Source organism: Lynx rufus, unplaced genomic scaffold, assembly GCF_022079265.1.
Source record: "Lynx rufus isolate CCGP_SWC_20201006 ecotype Redwood Valley unplaced genomic scaffold, mLynRuf1.p SCAF_20, whole genome shotgun sequence".
NCBI lineage: Eukaryota > Metazoa > Chordata > Mammalia > Carnivora > Felidae > Lynx > Lynx rufus.
Window position 1 is genome coordinate 28,110,710 of NW_025814835.1, and position 20,515 is coordinate 28,131,224.

Genomic DNA, 20,515 nt, shown 5'->3' on the forward strand with positions numbered 1-20,515 from the left:
AGACCTTAACAAACACTTAACTACTAGAATTTTTCTCCTGTTCCTTTTCAGGCTTTGCCAATATGCATATAGACCAGATTTGTCATCATAATCTACATATTTTTTATTCTGCGTTTTAATCTTAACATTTTATCAGAGACATTTCCCCATCCTTCGACATAATTATCTTCATAATTTTCATTTTAAATGTTTTCATAGTATCCAACAAGTGAAGGTACTCTGAAATTACTCAATCATACTCTATTCTTGGGCATGTAATTCACTCCCACTTTTCCCTTACTGGAGATCACACGATAAACTTCATGCCTATAGCTTGTTGCTTTTGTTAAACTGTAAGCTTAGAGCAAACTTCTAGGGTTGGCATTCTTTTTTTTTTTATTATTTTTTATTATTTTTTTTTCAACGTTTATTTATTTTTTGGGGGACAGAGAGAGACAGAGCATGAACGGGGGAGGGGCAGAGAGAGAGAGGGAGACACAGAATCGGAAGCAGGCTCCAGGCTCTGAGCCATCAGCCCAGAGCCTGACGCGGGGCTGGAACTCACGGACCGCGAGATCGTGACCTGGCTGAAGTCGGACGCTCAACCGACTGCGCCACCCAGGCGCCCCTAGGGTTGGCATTCTTGAGTTGACAAATATGGAAAAACTTTATGGCTCTTGCCATACATGGCTTATGAAAAGATTAAACTCACAGTCAGTACTCCCAGCAGTATATGGCGTCCCAATTTCTCCACAACCTTCCTCGCTTGAGTAGCTCTTCTTTTTTTTTTTTTAATCCTACTTTATACCAGAGCAGCTCACAAAGGCTGATGACTACCCGACCTGCCCTCGACAGCGGGGTGGTTGGGCTACAAACTCTGAAACCGGATTGCCTGGCTTCACATGCTGGCTCTTGGACAAGTTCCTTAACTTCTCTAGGCCTTGGTTTCAGTATCTGTAAAATGGGTGTGATTATAGTTCCTCATGGGGTTAATGTGAAGATCAAGAGAACTCTGCACTCGTGCAGTACATACAATAGTGCTGGCAATTCAGCTCTTCGTTCTTGCCCCTTTACTTCTCCGTCTCCCCTTGCCCACTACCCTTTGCCCTCCTGTCACTATTTATTTTTGCCTAAAGCATTTAGCGTCAATTATACTGTAACACGGAACATTCGTCAGACAAAAGCAAACATCCAGGAATAGACCAAGAATGATACCATGACATGGAATATCCATCAGACAAAGCAGAAATCATGAGTCCAATTACTAGCTGCACCCTTCTTACTCAAACATCAGAGAAACATGACAGACAGATGCCCACATTCACCAATATGCCCACATGCACACAGACGTGAGCCTCCTGCTAAGAAGGAAGTATTTCGCATTACGAGAAGGGGTTTCATTTTGAACGAAACCTTGGGTGTTTACCATTCCGCAGCCTCAATGCAACCATCTGTCCAATGGGAAGAATAATAACCCCTGTCAGACTACCTTAAAGGTTTACTGTGAGGATCAAATGAGCAGAGAGCCGTGGAGCCACGGCTAAATTCTAGAAGCATAGAACACGGAAAATTCTAGAAGCATAAAATAGTGGTATCTCCAAGAATGAAATTTGATTATTGTTTTGCCCATCTCCTTGTCTCATGGACAAGGAAACTGAGGCTCAGAAATGGGGTTATGAACGAGGGCACCACCATTCCTGGATGAGTCAGAACGAGGATCCTTGTTTCCTGGCACATAGCCTAGTATTGCTGCCACTTCCCACTGGTTCTCCATCACGCCAGGATGGCTGTCTTCCACTCTTCCTCGCATTAGTTAATGCCCACAGGATACAATAAAGCAGATTCCTGAGAAGAGGAATATTTGCGGAAACATTTCGTTCATCGGGGTTTATCTTTATGTGTGCTTCCTGCCCCCTGCCAAGGTCAATACCTAGAGCATGTTTGCAGGCTTAGCATGTAACATTCAGGAAGAAATATTTAAAAACTGCAAGGTGAAGAAATATTTTAAAAATGAAATCTGTAATTCCTGATCCAAACTAGAGAAACATCACCCTATAAGGTAGAAATAGCACTGTCACCTTGAACCTTGGCTCATGCTTTGATTCCTCACTCTCTTTTGTCTCCACCTTGGCTACCTGCAGAAGGGGTTCTACAGAGCTTCTTGATTCTGGGGCCCAGACGCATCTGTTTTGAGAATTACTCCTTTGGAGCCCAACATTAGATCTGGGTTATGACCTCCACTGCCCTTTAGTCAACAAACGGAAACAAACCTAGCACATCAGCCACGTAGACATCCACAGTTTTCCAAAACAGACGACAGAATTCCTGTTCATCTCCAGGTTGGGTTGGCATCAGGTAGACACAGCTTTCAAAATCTGTGCGAAACAGCTGGACTTCAGTAGACGCCCCCTCCACGACTGGCGCCGCAACAGCCTCTGTGCTGAACATGGCGGGGTTCTAGATGCAGCCTGCCACAGGAAGAGGCACGGCCCGGGGCGCTGACGGTCACTGGGGAGTCAGGGCAAAACTGCAAGAAAATAAAGAGGGATCCAAGAGAAGCTGCCCCAAACCAGGGATGATGGTGAGTCAGGCGGAAGTCAAGATGGGCTTGAGCACTCAAGAAATCCTTCAGGACAGAGCAGGGTAGGAGAGGACCCTCAAGGGTGGGGTCATTTGCAACAAGCTAAGAAAAAGGAGGGAGGTAAAACATGAACCAAGGCCCAGAAGCAAACAGAGGAGAAGAGAGAGAAGGAGCTGGAGGGGTGGAAGAGAGAGAAGGAAGGGGAAGAAAGGGAGGAGGAGAGTGGAGAGAGGGAAGAAGAAGGGGGAGGAGAGGGAGGAGAAGGAAAGGCAGCAGCAGCAGCAGCTTGGGAAAAGTGAGGCTACAGGAGAGAGCTCTGTGCTCTGCACTGACCTGGGACACGGGGTGGATGGAGCAGGCAGGAGGGGACTGCTGACCCATGTATGCCACGCACACGCACTGACCAGGGCTCCAGGTGCCAGGAGTTGGCCAAAGTCCTCAACCAGAGATGGACCAAAAGGAAACGAAGCAGGACCCGGGGTCCATGATCCCCTTCTCCATTGTAATAGGGGAATTATCTGAGCCCCTGCCTGTCCAGGCTGGCAGTGAGGTGGGGTCCTGTGGCTACATCCTGGGGAAAGGCATGGAAGCAGGAATTTTATGGGATGGCCTTCTTAGAAAATAGAGCTGTTTTGGAGGATGTCAGGAAATCGTTTAAAACAATCAAACAAACAAACAAACAAACAACTGGTAAATAGAATCAAGCATGTATCCTGCCTTTCCTCTATGAACTCTATTTCAGGTTAATGAAATATTTGATGAGGGGAAGTTTCTCCTTATAGAAGTATTGGCTAATAAATGAACAAGAAATGAGATGATGAGAATATCATCGTAATGAAATAATAGTTCTAGGCAATGGCCATTAATAGCTGTTAGTGTCTCCAAAAGAGAGACAGTGCGAGGTGACATGTGTCCTAATAGAACAGCCAGCCACCTCTGAAGTGGTTTTTCCAGAAAAATGGAACCTGAACCTAATGAAACTTCTTGATCTTAATTCCCAATTGATTGGAAGCACAGGAAATAGAAACATATTAAAAGATACCATGGGATACAACGAGCAGAGTCTAAATTGTGGAAGTGCTACAGGACAAACCAGCCGTGTTTCTCACAAATGAATGGATTATAAGGGGGAGAAAAAGAGACAGAGGGGCAACCTATAGAGACAGAAGGGATATATCAATCAAATGCAACATTTAGACTTTTGTGAAACATGATTAGAACAAAAAAAATAATTGGGGAAATGCAGACAATGGATATTAGGATATTAATTTTTTCAGATGAGATCATGGTATTGTGGTTATGTTTACACAAAGTGTCCTTGTATTTCCAAATGCTTTGCGGATGATATTAACTGATGTCTGGGGGCTCAGTCGGTAGAACATGCCAGTCTTGATCTTGGGGTTATAAGTTTAAGCTCCACGTTGGGTGTAGAGATTACTTTTAATTAATTAATTAATTTATTTATTTATGGAAGGAAGGAAGGAAGGAAGGTAGAGAGGAAGAAAGGAAGAGTGGAAGGTTCTTACCTCTTGATGGGGGAGGAGTATAGGTGAAACCAGAATGGCACTGAGTTGATAATTGTTGAAACTGAATGATAGATATGTGGGGATTCATTCTATTATTCTCTCTACTTTTCTTTATGTGATGGTTAATTTTGTGTGTCAACCTGACTGATCTAAGGGATGCCCAGAGAGCTGGGGAGACAGGATTTCTGGGTGTGCCTGTGAGGGTGACTCTGGAAGAGATAAGCATTTGAATTGGTGAACTGAGTAAAGGACTTTCTGTTACCAGTGTGGCTGGGCCTCACCTAAGGCACTGAGCGCCTCCATAGAACAAGAGGGTGGGATTTGCTGTCTTTAACTGGAACGTCCAACTTCTCTTGCCCTCAGACATAAATGCTCCTCGTTCCCGGGCCTTCAGACTTCCACTGGGACCTGTACCATTGGCTCCCCTGGTTGTCGGGCCTTGGGTTTGGACTGGAACTTTCACCACTGATTTCCTTGCTCTGCAGATTGCAGACAGCAGATCGTGGGACATCTCAGTCTCAATAACCATGGAAGCCAAACTCTTATAATAAATCTCCTTCTATGTATCTATATATATCCTATTGGTTCCGTGTCTCTGGAGAACCCTGACTAATACAGCGTATATTTAAAATTTTTCAAAAGTAAAAATAAAAACTAAAACACACAGAAAATAGCCAGCGCACATCCTCGTACTCTGCAAGCACACGAAAAGATGTTTCCTCAGGTTGGGCAAGTTAGGAAACAGTGCCTGTTTCTCACATTGGTCACAGGCCTAGGCTGGGAGCTAAGGCTGATTGTTAGTTCCTGCTCACTGCCTTGGACTGTCCCTGCTCTGCTGTGTGACACGCTCAGCAAAGCGGACGGCTGGCTCACCGTTCAGTTCACCACGACGGCTTACCTGCTTCACAGCCTTCATATGAGAGAGAAATAAACTCCAATCTTATTTTCACCACTGTTTCTTTGGGTGTCTGTGTTCATATCCAAACCCAATCGCAACTGAAGGTAGAAGGGACTTATACTCTAAAAGACACACAGAAAATACTGCAGGGGTTCAGATACGGAAGAGCGTGTGTAGTCAGGTAGATCAGTTAGCAATTGCTGCAAAGATATTACATAATAAATAGCTGTAAAATCACAGTGACACACAACAATAAGCATTTATTCTCACAGATCCCAGGGCTGGCCAGCTCCAGCTCTGCCCTGAGGCATCTGGAGTGGCTCCGCTTCTCACAACCAGCTGTGGGTTGTGGGATGGTCCTGCTCCACCTGCCTCTCATCCTCCGTCAGCTAGCCCGGACATGTTCTTCTCTGGCAGGAGCCAGTGGAACCAGGCAAAGCCTCATAAGGAAGGCCAGTGGTGGCCAAATTCAGAGCCCCAAAGGAGCCAAGGCAGATGGTGAATTAGGGAGACAGCCAGTGTTTTCATTTGATAGGAATAGTGTGTGTGTGTGTGTGTGTGTGTGTGTGTGTGTGTGTGCCTGGTGAAGAAAATAAGAATATATTTGGTAATCTATGGGCAACCCTGGAGGTTTCTGAGCAGAGGGGTGAACTGATCACGAAAAGAAATCTATTTATGCACAAAATGAATGGGGATGGGGGTAGGTTCTAGGGACCGGGAAATCATGGAGATAAAGGGGTGAGGTTGAAAGTCAGACGTAGGAACTGCCCATCAATCCTGAGCGCAGGAGTATAAAGGAAGAACAGAAGACACCCCTGACATTTTTAACCAGGGAAAGAATGTTTTATGAGCACTCCTCCCCTTATGAGGATGTAAGACTCCAACGGTGGTTCCCAAGTCCCATCGCTCCCAAATCCAAAGTGATTACATATACTTGTCTCTGAAAAGTTATGCTTTACTTTCATTCCCTTTGTAATTATCTGATTCTCTTACTATCTTTTCCACATTGTCTCTGATTTTATTCTTATTAGACATGAGGCAGTTTTTTACTTTCACAAATCAACTCAAATGTAAGGACCACCATAGAAAACATGCCTCAGATCGAGGAAGACTACAGGGGTGGGCAGAGTGCTGGCAGGCAGTCCCTGTTATACATTCCCCCCTTTTTCCTTGATGATATGTGTGACTTTTAATCAGACAGCTGGCCACCCAGAATAATGACTACGTTTCCCAGGTTCCTTTGCAGCCGGGTGTGACTGTGTAACTAAGTTCTGACTGCTGGGCTGAAAGCAGAAGTTCATGTATTCCTCCCAGAAAGTGTTCTTAAAGGCAAAAAGATGTGTCTTTCTTCTCCTCTTTATCAACTGTGCTAACTGGAAGATGGATGTAAGGGCTGGAGCTAGAGCAGCCGTCTAGGACCATAAAATGGAAAGTGAATCTCATGCAGCTGGTGGAGAAGCAAGTTTGAAAGAGTGTGGACACTGGATGATTTCATAAAACCAATCTGTAAGCCCCAGATGCCCTCTCGAGACTTCTTCCTTTTTTTTTTTTTTTTTCTCTCCTAGGAATCCCTGACTTCTTTAAAATAGAAAAGAATTACATGTCTATTTCATTGAAGCCATTGTTACTTGGTAACCTTCTCTCACTGTCTCCCACTTGTAGGCAGGTGGAAAATCACCACAGGAACACTGACCCCTGTGTATGTGTCTGTGTGAGTACTGGATAGAGGCGACATGCAAGGCTTTGTTCAAACTTATGGACACGTATAAGTTCTAAGTTCCTAAACAGAGGCACTACTTTCATGCACATCAAGAGGCAATGAGGAAAAGAAAAGCAGGGAGAATGTGGCCAAATGTAATCAGCAAATGTTAAGGGCCACTGGAACAAATTGGGTGTGACAAGATGAATGGCTTAGCCTGTCTTGGCGGGCAATGGGGGCATTATGACTTTATCTTATTCCTTAGTTCCCTCATTCTTTTTTCTTGGTTGGTGGGGCTGAGTGAGGGGTGGAAATCCATGTTGGGGGCAGAAGGCAGTCCCTAGATCCACTATCCTTGGGGGCTGGTTCTCGTACCTCAGTGTGCAAAAGACTCTAATGGAGAACTTGCTTCAGAGGTCCCAGCCCCTGAGAGTCTGACCAGGAGGGCCCAGAGCAGGACCTGGGAGTCTGCATTTTAGTGAGCCCTGCCTCCTCCCTGGTGAATCTCATGCAGATGGTGAAGGGCTATCTGGAAGCAACCCAGCTGTAAGGTCTAGATTGTCAGCCCCAAGGACAGCTTCTGCTGTGTCTGCTTTGCGCGGCACGTTGCGGCTCGGGCGGCCGTTCAATGCCTACCTATCGGCTTGGGGAACCACAGTGCCGTCTCGAGCAAGAGAGTGACTTTATTTATTTATTTTTTTTTAATTTTTTTTTTCAACGTTTATTTATTTTTGGGACAGAGAGAGACAGAGCATGAACGGGGGAGGGGCAGAGAGAGAGGGAGACACAGAATCGGAAACAGGCTCCAGGCTCTGAGCGGTCAGCCCAGAGCCCGACGCGGGGCTCGAACTCACGGACCGCGAGATCGTGACCTGGCTGAAGTCGGACGCTTAACCGACTGAGCCACCCAGGCGCCCCAAGAGAGTGACTTTAAAAACACTTCCACTTCTGGCCCTGCTGCTCTGGGCCTGCTGAGGGAGAACAAAAGAATTTCTAATCCAACAGGAGCAGAGGATTTTCTTTTTTAAAAAAATCAGACTCTCAGGCCAACATTTGGATCCTCAACCCACTTTCTGACTGGGCGGCCCCCGGCAAGCTCTGTGTTAGTATTGGGCGGTCCGTCCCTTTGGAGATGGGGCCTGGGAGGGCGCTGAGGGAAGAGACGGGGTGTGGAGATGAGACGGTTTGGGGCCCGAGGCCTCACATTTGCAGAGCCTCCAGAGGCCGTCCTCATGCCTTCCCCACGGTGCCCCTCACCCTTCCCTGCAGTGGGCATGGGGAGGAAACTGAGGCTCCGAGAAGTTAGGTCCCTTTGTCCAAGTCCAGGGCACCAAATTTACACTTGGGCTTGCCCCCTAGGCCTGGTCGCTCCAGCTACAGGACACTGCATGTTGCTGGCATGGGCATCCTGTCACTCTAGGTCCCAACGCCCAGAACCCAGGGTGGCCCCTCACCACGTTGGAGGCGTTGTCCTCACGTTACAGTGGAACTTGAGGGGCCTAGGCTTCTTGGCCCATCTCCTCCACATTTGTCCCCAAATCACCAACAACACCGTCAGACACCACTACCCCTCACTCAGTGGCTTAAAAATGAGGCCTTAGGAAAAAGCAGTGAGTGCTCAAGTAAATTTATCCAAGTGCCCCTCTCTGACCTGTCGGCCCTTGACGCTGAATCTTCCCACAGCTCAGGAAGTACACGCTCAGCCCTTCTTAGTGTGTTCACCACATCTGCCAGACTGACCTGCAGAGGCTCTGTCTCTCTCTTTCCCCTCTGCTGGGTCTCCTGTCCCTGCTTCGCTGGCTATGTGTGCCCCGGGTCAAGCTCCAAAGATAGGAGTTTCAGGTTTGGGCCTGGCAGGGGGGTGGATTTGAGAGGCCTCCAGAGGCTGGTCCTCAAGACAGGGAGGGGCTTAGGGCAGAGGTCCAGCCTCTACCCCCTAAAGGGCCCAGAGGGAGGTAAGAAGAAGTCCGAGGCCAGCTAGACCTGGGGATGTCCCCTGCGAGGCAGCTGGGGTCCAGGCTTGACACCCCACAATGCGTTCAGGTTACATCATTAGGGCTGAATTGATGTTGATGACAAATAATAACTGCTCCAAAGCAAAGCCAGATGGGGAGTGTTCAAATTGAATGAAGAAGGAAATGAGCTGCCATCCACAGGGAGAAGGGCTTCGTGGGGGGCCTTGGATCAGGGACTCTCAGACACGGAAGGGAAAGTTTACAAAATCCAGTCCATCCCCCAACTCAGGGAGGGAATTTTCGCTGTACCATCACCCGTGAGTGGTCACTCAGCAGGAATGCTTCCCGCGACAAGGGGCTCCTTCCTCGTGTGTCTGTCCTTCTGGGTCCCATCCACCCATCTGTATATCGAGGGGCTCACCTGGATGTTCTTCAGAGCCCCTGCCTGTGCTGACACTCCTCCCTGACCCTTGGACTCTTAAACCCTTTTGGGCTTCTGACTTGGCCTTACGTGAGGTTACAGTGGTAACGGCTGATGGGAGTCTGAAGCGTACAGCCAGGGGTCCGTGGCTCGTTCATCCTAGATGCTTCTATCCAAGGCTGAGAGAGTGAGTCCCAGGTCCCTGCACAGCCCAGGGGGTCGGGGGACCGAGAGACACCTGGAAACCCGCTGAGGTGAGAGTACGGGGCACCACAGCATTTCTCGGCCGGCCAGGACGAGCCAGCCCAGGACATATGGGGCAGCAGAGGTGGGGGCTTTGCGGGTGTGACTGCTTAGCCAGCAGAACGCTGGGTGTGTTTGATTTTTATTTCAAAGCTTCTCATTCCGCTACATAACCCCTCTCCCTGTGATCTACTCCCTATACCGGCTAGTGCATCTTATAGCATTACCTGCCTGTCCCCGAAGCATTTAAATTTGCCATTCCTGGTTCACCCCTCTGCCAGGACACCCTCCCAGATGAACACCTCTGACCCCTGCTCACCCTGGCCATGCCCTCTCCTCGGCCCCAGCACGGGCCTGAACCAGCCCTGCGTTATTTTGCCTGTGTTCTCGAATCCCCTCATCTGCCCTGCTTCCTCCAGGCACCGACGATGTCTGAGTCATTTTTGTTTCTCCACGTTGCCTAATGGGAGGTGCAAATAGTCTCAACGTGGGCAAAATCTGAGCCTCACTTTTTGGTTTGGTTTTGTTTTATTATGGTAAAATACACGTAACATAAAATTCACCACTTCGACCGTTTTTAGTGTAAATTTATATCAAGTGCATTTGCGTTAGCACTAAGTGCCTTCAGATATAATGCTGTACAATCATCACCACTATTTCCAGAACTTTTCCATCACCCCAAACAGAAACTCTGTACCCATTAAGCACCCCATTCCCCCTCCCCCTGGCCCCTGGTGCCTCTAACCTGCTTTCTGTCTCTATGCATTTGCCTCTTCTAGATACCTCATATAAGTGGAATCATGCAACATTTGCCCTGTTGTGACTGGCTTATTTCACCATTGTCAAGGCTTCTCCGTGTCGTAGCCTGTGTCAGAACTTCATTCCTTTTTAGGGCGGACTATTTTTCCAGTGTATAGATAGACCACGTTTTGTTTTTCCAGTCATCTGTGAATGGACTCTTGGGACGTTTCCACCTTTTGGCTATTGTGGCTATTGCTACGATGAATGCTGGTGTACCAGCATCTTCTGAGTCCCTGTTTTCAGTGCTTTGGGGTGTAAGCCTAGGAGTGGAATTGCTAGGTCATATGGTCATTCTATGCTTACCTTTGTGAGCTTTTTTCCTGAACCTTGCTTTGAAACCCACACCACGCTGTTTTCCTGAGCCTTGCTTTGAAATCCATGAACTGTGCCCTCCACTGGGACGCTTCTGTCTCCAGCTCTCTGCCCATGTCCTAAACCAAGATCAACCGGGAGGCACCTGTGCGTGACAAACGCAACTCTTGTCTCGTTGGCCTCGGCCTCTCCCCATCTGTCTGCTGGTGCCTAGGCTGTAAGTGCCCCGAGGGCAGGGGCAGGGTCTTCCCTACTCTCACACCCCCCGGAAATCACGTGCTCTGGGCTCAGGGTGAGCCAGTCAAGACATGAACCCATGTTTGCTTGACTGACAGGGTGACCAGTTGTTCACCCACCACTGACCAGCCGTCTGTTGACTGACTGAACAACATAGCACTCTCCCTACTCTCTCTGCCAAATTACAACCTTTTATTCTTGGCTGGAAAACAGACATTCATTTCCTGTCCCACCTATGAAGTGATTAAGTGTGGGCTCAGGGATCCGAGGCTGACTAGTTATGTTACCATGGACAAATTTTTGAAGCTCTCTGAGCCTCAGTTCCCTCATCCGTATAATGGGGGTACTACCACTACCTACCATGGGTGTCGGCACACAGATGAACATACAATGCTGCGCACAGGGTGGGCCACAGCAAAGCCCTGTACGTGCCCTGATATACACTGAGGCATCCTGTTTTTTCTCTTTCTGGCTGATGCCTTCTACATAGTCCTGGTTCTGTTTTGGATTTCAAATCCAGTACCTAAATCAGGGCCTGGCACAGAGTAGGCACTCAATAAATATTGAATGAATAAATTTCTGGCTTACCTTTAACCCCAATAAGTCATAGCTTTTGTTACAGTGGAATGCTTGTGTCTTCCCCAAATTCTCACCTCCATGTGATGGTATTTAGGATGTGGAGCTTTTGGGAGGCGACTGGATGAGATGGGGTCATGAGGGTGGAGCCCCCGAATGGGACTAGTGCCCTTGGAAGAGTCATAGAAAGTTTGCTTCCCCTCTGCTCTCTGTCCTGGGAGGACACGGTGAGAATGTGGCATTCTGCAACCCGGAAGAAGGTCCCCACCAGAACTTGACCATGTCGGCACCCTGATCTCAGACTTCCAGGCTCCAGGACTGAGAGAAATAAATTTCTGTTGTTCTTAAGCCACTCAGTCTGTGGTACTTTGTTATAGAAAAGTACTAAACTAAGACCACTTTTTTCCCAGGCACCAGAAGAATCCGAGACCAGAGACGGTCTGTGAGTGTTATTAGTCAGGCTGCTTTTAACTATAATGAAAAGAAAACCTTATTTACAGAAGCGTAAACCACAAGTTCACTTATTATTGACTTGGCAAGTCCTACAGTGGGAGTAAGTGTGCTTTCAGAATGGGTTCAGGGACACCCGGGTGATTCAGTCGGTTGGGCGTCCGACTTTGGCTCAGGTCATGATCTCACGGTTTGTGAGTTTGAGCCCCGCGTCGGGCTCTGTGCTGACAGCTTAGAGCCTGGAGCCTGCTTCGGATTCTGTGTCTCCCCTTCTCTCTGCCCCTCCCCTGCTCATGCTCTCTCTTTCAATAATGAATAAATGTTTTTAAAAAATTAAAAAAAAAAAAAGAATGGGTTCAGAGGCTTAACAATGAAATCAAGTCCCCATTCTCTTTCTTTCTACCTTTTGACTCCACTAATCACAGCATATGGACTTTAATTTTCTGGTTTATTGCCTCATGGTCACAAGATGGCTGCCTAGCTCAGGCATCATGTCCTCACATGAGAGCATCCAAAACAGGAAGAAAAACTGGGCGAAAAAGCCTCCTCTGTCTTTTAGCAGAAAGGAACATCTTGGGGGTGCATGAGTAGCTCAGTTGGTTAAGCATCAGACTATTGATTTCAGCTCTGGTCATGATCTCATGGTTCGTGGGTTTGAGCCCTGCATCAGGTACTGACAGTGCAGAGCCTGCTTGGAATTCTCTCTCTTCCTCTCTCTCTTTCCCTCCCCTGCACTCTCTCTCTCTCTCTCTCTCTCTCAAAAAATAAACTAAAAAAGAAGAGAGAAAGAAAGAAAGAAAGAAAGAGGAAAGGAAGGAAAGAAGGAAGGAAGGAAGGAAGGAAGGAAGGAAGGAAGGAAGGGAGGAAAATCTCTCCCAGAAGGTGCACCAACACTATATCACCCCCAGCCCAGGCGCACATCTCACTGGCCAGAACCAGAGGGCAGACTCGTCCCTGAACCAGTCATGACACAGAGGCACAGGATAGCTCTGACTGGCTTTGACCACTCCTCACTCATCCTGGGGTTGGCCTAACCCCGGTCGTACCAATCAAAATTCTTTTAGGCAAGAGGAGGGGCCATGGCTGTTGGGCGAGCATCAGCAGTGCCCCACAATGACACTGTCCTTCCAGGAGAAACATGGGCTGCAGCTCCCCACCCAGAGGCAAGGGTTGCCAACACATGGGAGGACACATCATCACCAGGGAGGAGTTAGCCTGACCAAGAGTCAGCCCTGGTTCTGAAAAGAAGGGTCCTAGGCCCCCAAAATGATCAGGCTCCAGAAGGCAAGCATTTGAATGAAGCCCAGAAGGAAAAATGTCAGCATCTTTCCAGCGTGTGGTCCATCCTCCCTGCCATCCACAGCATCCGGCCACGTGGACGCAAAGACAACTGTCTTGCCCACCCAGGCCGATGGGTTGGGTCATCCTTGGCCGTGCCTGGCTGGACTCTATCCCTTCTCAGCAGAGTAGTACCCACTAGCCCATGCCTCCCTCCCTCTGAGCTCTCTGTGAAGGGTCTGCAGTTGTGGGGGCTCTGAGAGACCAGAGAGGTTGGGGCTCTGGGGCTCTGTCCCACAGGCACCTGTCTCTGCCTCCTAGCTGCAGCAATTTGAGAAGCAGCTGGTGGGGGCCTGGTCGAACTGCCAGGAGGCAGAGAGATGAAGTCAGCAGGACAGAGCCTCTGCAAGGAATGGATAGACCGGTTATAGCATAGCGACAGAGCGGGTAAAATGGCAGATTGAACATGCACATCGAGGTTTGCTCCCTTCCGAAACTCACTAAAACTAGTAAAAAGATTTTTTAAAAACATAAACCTACAAGGACAGAAATGACAAGAGAGGAGAGTGCAGTGACAAGTCTGGAAGTGTTGGACGTGGACAAGTGGTAACTGGACATGAGCAGGCACAAGGGAGTGAAATCCTAAATCAGTTGGTGGGGGGCGGGGGGGTGCTCAGAATGGATCCAATTCCACCGCAGAGTTCTCAGTGCACTCAAGAGCTAATGCTGGGGTGCCCTTGGAACTAAGAGTAAGGGGATTGGTAGAGATTGGGAGACCTGTGAAGAAGCGGGTCCCCCAGGCCCCTCCCCAGCTCCGCAGTGCTGGGTACCTGCCTTCTCCCTCAGGGCAGGGGCTGGAGCTTTCTTCTCTGCAGAAGGTAAAGCAGAGAAGAGAGTCTGTGGGCAGGGATTCATTCTCATCCCACCTGCCCTCGGGGTCTCCTTTCCAACCCAACCCCCTTAGGACGGGCACCAGTCTCGCTCCTGAGGCAGTAGATCAGAAGACAGCTCTCTGGGCATTTGACCACCCAAAAGGAAAGCCCTAAATGAAGACATTGACCCAGAGGCTTCCCAACAGAAGGTCCACCAAGATCACCCTACAGTGGGACTCAGAGTCAAAGTGCTCCCAGTTTCCAATCAGCGTTGTGGTTCCTCCCCACTCACCACTATACTTAATTACAAGCAGACAACCAAAGGTTCCTAGACTGCCTAGAAAAACCTCTAATAAGGAATCCAGAGGCCAAATGACCTGAGGCAGCCGAAAAGAGAAAAAGAACGATTTTTAAAAGATCATTAATCTCCCCAGAGAAATAAGAGATGTTGCATCCCAAGAACAGAATGTTGGTTTTTTTAAATGGCCATTTAGAGAACAACAACAACAAAATACTTCTTGGAAATCAAAAACGTGTGAACAGACATGGGAAACCCAATGGAAGCACCTGAATCTCCCATGAGTCCCCAGAAAGGCATGCTGGGGTCGGGAATGCAGCTGGGATGTAGTGTAGGTCTGGTTCCAGGGGAGGGATCTCATCATCACTGGGAGTCTCCCTGCTACAGGCAACTGGAGGGAAGCAGCTTTGCCAAGGGAGTAGTAATAGGCTATTGGGCACCAGGCAGACTGGATTCAGTGTTCCCGAGGTTTGCAGCTGCTGGGGAACACCAGCTGCTTTACATCTGGTGACCTTGGAGTCTGTGGAGATTTATAGGTCTACCTCCAGACCCCCACTGCAGAAGTAGGGGAGAGAAAACTATTGGTCTTAAAAGAAGCTATGCTTCGGTGTAGCTCCTCCTACCCAGACCTTGGCTTAGGTCTAGGCACCCCAGAGTTAGGTTTCCAGGGTCTTCTTAATAGTTCTGCACCACAAAGACTGAATAGCCCACTGATCTTCCAGCATAGTGGCTAAAAACAATCCCAATTCCAATGCACATCACTGGGAATTTTCAGAACACTGAGGACAGGAGAAAATCTTGTCCACTTCCAGGGAGAAAATTATGGGTCACACAGGAGGGGGTCAGTGCTTCTAATGGATTTGAGCCTCTCAGCAGCCAGGCCATACTGGCAAAGAAGATGATGAAGCAAGACCCTCAGGTAGGAGAGGAGTATTTTTCAGCCATGCAAAGTCTCCAAAAATCAGTAGTCCAAACCCCTTCTCAGGAAGCTACTAGAAGTTGTTCACCACTAAAACCAAAAAAGACAGATGCAGGAAACAAGAGATCCAACCAAAAGAAAAGTCAAAGGCATTTCCTGGAAAGCAATGGAGGGAGACGCTGGAGGGCAGCCAGACCAGACTGGAGCAGTCATTATCATGCCCTCTCCTGCTATACACATCATTCACCAGATAAGTTGCATTACCAGAGCAAGAGAGTGAAAACCAAGCAAGAGAAAGCCATGAGATCCAGGCACATAGACCCCCAATTCCAGAGAGAGGCAAAGGGAATTTTAAGGATGAAAGCAAAAGAAAATCCCAAGACAACAACTGATGGGCAACCCTAGAGAAGAGCAAGTCCAAACTGAAGGAAAACGAAGGTCTCAGGAAGGACAGCTCCGGGGAAAAAACTGAAAATGATAGATTACCTCCTATGATTGACTTTATGGACCAGTGTACTTCTCTGGTCTGATTTGTAAACACTGTACAAAGACTCACGTGTATACACTACTGTAAAGAAAGTTAAGCAAATCAAAACAACAAAGCAATTATTAACTTTGGGAAAAACAAAAACCAAAAAACCAGAAAGAAAACAATAGCACGAATTACAAAGCTCAGTTGTGAATAATTTTTGCATAGGCGTGAATGATATTGTAGACTCTGAATGTTGACTTAAGGAAAAATTGTAAATTAATCATATTGGAAGGATGGGGGAGGGGAGGAGAGAGGATATTAGTGTCAGAGCATTAAACCTCATCTATCATAATGAGCAATCAATCGATAATGCCTATAATTAAGTAATTGAAAGATAGCAGCATAGGCATATTCTTTAGACATATAGAAATGGGTGAATTCCAGAAGAAATAGGTAACAGAGTTTGGTGGGTGCCTTTAAGGAAGAGAACAGGGAAAGTGGGGAAGGGTGGAACAGGGAACCACCACACTGTCATAAGCCTTTTTAGCACTATTTGACTTTCCAAATGCGTGTATACATCATATTGGCTTTCCATATTAATTAAACAAATAAAAGTACAGCAATATTGGAAGGCTCTGACTTGGAAATTGTTCCAATGTCTGATTTGTAAACACTGCACAAAGACTCACGCGTTTGCTCTTACTTAATAGCTTTGGGCTGAGCTTCTTCCCAAGACGGTGAATATTTCCAAGATATACAATAAGCATTTGTGGAGTGAACAAATGCGCCAGCAGATGAGCTAACAAGCCAGACAGCCACAAGAAGTAAAGCAGAACACACAAGAACTCATAAGATGCCGGTGTCGTGTGGATGGATGCCATCTGTGAGGGGCCATGGCAAAGATGGCTGCACACAACCAGGCAGCCTCTGGGTGAGGGATCCCCAATCTCCACAGGAGGCCTGGTGGTCCCAATCCCAGACACACATGGGACCACTAACCCCACGGCCTGGGCACCTGTGTCCACAGGAGCTTGGGCTTTGTTAGTAGGACTCCTTTGGTAGAAAGAAATCAAGACTCACCTAAACCACCTTCAGAAAGGAAGACATAATGGTCAGAAAAAGGGGACGACTGAATCGGAACAGGACAGGGCAAACTGGGAAAGTCACCAGAGTCAGCCCTGGGGACCTGCTCCTCTCTGGTGCCACTCCTCCCTCCACGTTCTTCCCTCTTCATTACTCTCGCTTCTCTGGGAAGCCGACTCCGTTGAATGTTCTGGCTAGGTTTGGGGGCATGTCCACCCTTGTGAACGCTCCTCCCCACTGCTGAGCCCAGAAACCTGACCTCTGCAGCCTCCTGGCAATAAAGCTCCAGGCAAGTGACCTAGACTCCATATTGAGGTCTCACCCACACCAGACTTGGACCAGACATGAGCACTGGAAGAAGAAAGTGCCACATGGCACAGGCATCTAGCTTCGGGACAGTGGCACCGTCTTCTCCTAGGTAGGGGCCATCCTTCCTGGGAGCTGAGCTTCAAGCCTAGTTCCCAGTTCTCCAGATGATTCTGTGTGGCTCTTGGCTTACATTCCCCCAGGGTAGACAATGATTGAAATATTCAAGTGTAACTATTGGTGTTGAGGGCGGGGGGGAGTCCCAGGAAACACTGGTAGAAGAGGGGAAGAGAGGGAAGGAAGCTAACTCAGTATGTGTTACCGGGTGTGGTGGGCTATTTCATGGGCCCCATTCCTCCCCTCCAGTATCCAGTACCCATGCTCCCTGGGAATGTGACTTTACCATGCTTCCCATTCAGGTGGGGAGTGTATTTCTGCACCCCGTGGATCTGCCCAGGCTTGGGCCTTGTTTGGCCCAAGAGAATAGAGATAGAAGTGGCACTGAGTGAGTTCTGGAGCCTAACAAAGCCCTGCAGCTTCTTCCTGTGTCCTTTCAGAACACTGCCCTGAGACCGCCTCACAAGGAAGCTGGTCTAGCCTGCTGGAGGATGAGGGGTCACTTGGAGGGAAACTGAGGCACCCAGCCAACTGCCAGACATGTGAGAGAGGCTATCTTGGACTTTCTTTCCTGCTGAATGCAGCTGCACCAGATGACACCCGCATTAGAGTCGCCATCCAACCCACGTGAGAAACAATTCATCATTACTGTTTTATGCCACACAAGTTTTGGATGGTTTGCTCCACGACAATAGATAACTGTTGTATCAAGCCAGTTGCCAGTCAGGACACCTGGAGTTCAATCCTGCTGGGGAGCTCTGGGAGTGGGGAACAGGCCTCAGAGTTAGCTCCGTTGAAGGAAGAGGGTGTTTTTTGACCTACACCTCATCTGTCATTGGTTCAGGCTGCTTCCAGGGACATGAACTGGCCAGCACTTCTGGTTTGCCTGGCACACAGGCCAAGTGTGCTCCCTGTGGTCAGAGATCTTGTACGGTGTCACAGTAAGTAGACTTGGCGTGTGGCAGTGAACGCAAGGGGGCCTGGGCAGGGCACTGGCAGGGCCTGCTATAGTGGGTATCCCAACGTGCTTTTCAGAAACTTCTTTTCTGATTTAATCAGCTAGAGCCAGTGTCTGATGTTGCATCCTGGAGCCCTCCTGACTGATGAATGTGCGTCTCCATTCCAGTCCTTCCTGGCTACCAGCTGACCTCATCCCTCTCTAATTCATAGTCCAAATTCTGGAGGCAGCCAAGTGGATTGACTCTGTGCACCTCCACGGCCCCTGATGGACAGAGTTCTTCCAGCCAGATGGTCACCAAGTGACCTGCACATGGGCCGCCTGCAGTCAGGGGCCCGCCTGGACCAGTCAGGGTTCAGTTACTTCCCTGAGCAGGGCCATTGAGTATGTGCAGGCACCGTGACTGATCTGCTCCAACAAGGTGGGGACAGCCATTTGTGTCTGAATTCCTGCCCCTGCCCTATCTCACTGCAGGGACATGGCCCATTGTTCTGCATTTCAGAACTTCTGGGGCATGGAGCTCTCTGTCTACTGTGGGGGGAAAATTAAGGACTCCCTGGTGCCCAAAATACTTGCCACCCCCCCCACCCCGACCCCTTGATGCCACTTAGAAGTAAGATGCACGTCTGCATTCCCAACTGGAACCTGAAATGCATTTTCTCACCATACCAAGACCGTCAAAGGTGACCGAGGGCAGTTAACGTTGTACTGTTAATGATAAACTTCAGGAACACTATGAGTTAAAGAGAAATTTGTGGACTGGAGTGAAAAACCAACCACCATTTATAACTTGGTTTCTATGGGAAAAATGCATTCTGAGTTTCCAAACAACTGGCTCACATGGAGATTTCTGGAACATAGCCTGGTCCCAACGTTGGGAACTGTAGGTGGCTTCTCAGTATTCTCCATTAACATGGTCACTATGGGTAGTTTGTAGCGGGCTCTTGCGCCAGGCTCAGGGAGCCCGGAGGAAATCTGTGGGATACTCCGGACAACCTTGTGGAGTACCCAAACCTGTCCTTCTGAAGCTGGACAGGACCTCTGAGCTGACAGGGACAGCAGAGGGCATCTGATCCCACATGCTCCCCAGGGTCACATTCCTGACAGTCTCTGCTTATATGCTCACTGCTACACAGTGATCTTGTAGGGCCAACTGTCACTGGTCAAGAGCTCTTTCTTCTATTGAGCTGAAATCTGCCCTCCCACCCCGATTCCACCACTGCAATTTCTGCTCAGCCTTCAAGCCTTTCTCAGGTTTTAACGTCTCTGTGAAGCCTTCCCTAACCCCTCATCGTCCTGCACATTAGTTAGAGCACTACTAGCTGCGACGACGAACAAACCTGAAACACTGTGGAATATATCACCCCTTATCAAATAGTGAGTGTCTTAGCTCGGGTCGTTCTAACAAAATACCATAGACAAACACCTGTTTCTCACAGTTCTGGGGCTACAAGGTCCTGCAATGTAGGTGCCGGCAGCTTCAGTGTCTGGTGAAGACCCGCTTTCCAGTTCCTGGATAGCCATCATCCCGCTGTGTGCTCACATGGCAGAGAGAGATGGTCTCTCTCGGGTCTTTACTCGGAAGGCCACTAATCCCGTTCGTGAGAGCCCCACCCACCTTCATGACCTACTTACCTCCCAAAGGACCCACCTCCAGCTACCATCACTTTGGAGATCAGGGCTTCAACATATGAATATAGGGGTGGGGGACACAAACATTCAGTTCACAGCAGTGGTGCTCCTGGCTGGCAAGCAGGCGGTATTTCCCATTTGGTGATTTAGGGTCCCGGGCTCCCGTCACCCTGCCAGCCTGCCGTCGAAAGGTAGGAAGGAGAGCGGTGAGAAGTCATACCTGCTTCTTAACAGCCGACACTTCTTGTCTTGGAATTGATCCATCACTTCGACTCAGTGCCTTTGGCAAGGATTAGGCACATGGCCCCACCCAGATGAAGACAGAGGAGAGGCCGAGAAATGTCATCCATAGTTGGACAGGCATTTGTAGTGACAGCTCTAGACAGAGGAAGCAGAAGCACAAAGATAGACATGGAGTTCAATCCCTCTCTCTCTCTCTCTCTCTCTCTCTCTCTCACACACACACACACACACACACTCCAAGCCTGTCCTCAGCTGGTACAGGATTCCCAGCTAATCTGCATGTGTTAAGCAATACACTGAGCTCAGTCTTATTGAAGCAAAAGACAGGACCAATCCCCCTGCCCTAAACTCATCCATGTGTCCCCTGAGGTCACAGGACACCAAGGGGGTTAGAAGGCGATGCTCAGAGAAATCCTTCCTCCAGCTGGAGACATAATGGGAATGGAAGCCCGTCTGACCGGGGCTGGGCCTCCCTGCACATGTACTGACTCAAGAGAGGCTACAGTCCCCTGTGGGCAGATGCCAGCAATATTGCCATCTGAGCAGTAGGACTGAGGCCTAAGGCACTTTTCCGGGAAGATAGGCAACTGAAAGCAATCGCTCACATTTCTTGGGCACTTAGTACATACCAGCATTGTTCTGAGAACTTGACACTGTAA

General features: G+C 48.6%; 1 long non-coding RNA gene across 4 annotated transcripts; it reads right to left on the reverse strand.

Moving 5' to 3' along the window:
- Positions 1-545: 545 nt before the first annotated feature.
- Positions 546-20,052, reverse strand: LOC124517062 (uncharacterized). 4 transcript variants are annotated; one of them, XR_006963286.1, is made up of 3 exons: positions 19,834-20,052; positions 4,368-5,106; positions 546-3,131 (listed from the first exon to the last, which is right to left on the reverse strand). It is a non-coding gene; the product is annotated as an uncharacterized LOC124517062 (long non-coding RNA). The 4 variants fall into 4 exon arrangements; XR_006963288.1 differs by lacking the exon at positions 19,834-20,052 and adding an exon at positions 10,407-11,879; XR_006963289.1 differs by lacking the exon at positions 19,834-20,052 and having other exon boundaries at positions 4,368-4,565; positions 4,985-7,431.
- Between the last annotated feature and the right edge of the window lie 463 nt (positions 20,053-20,515).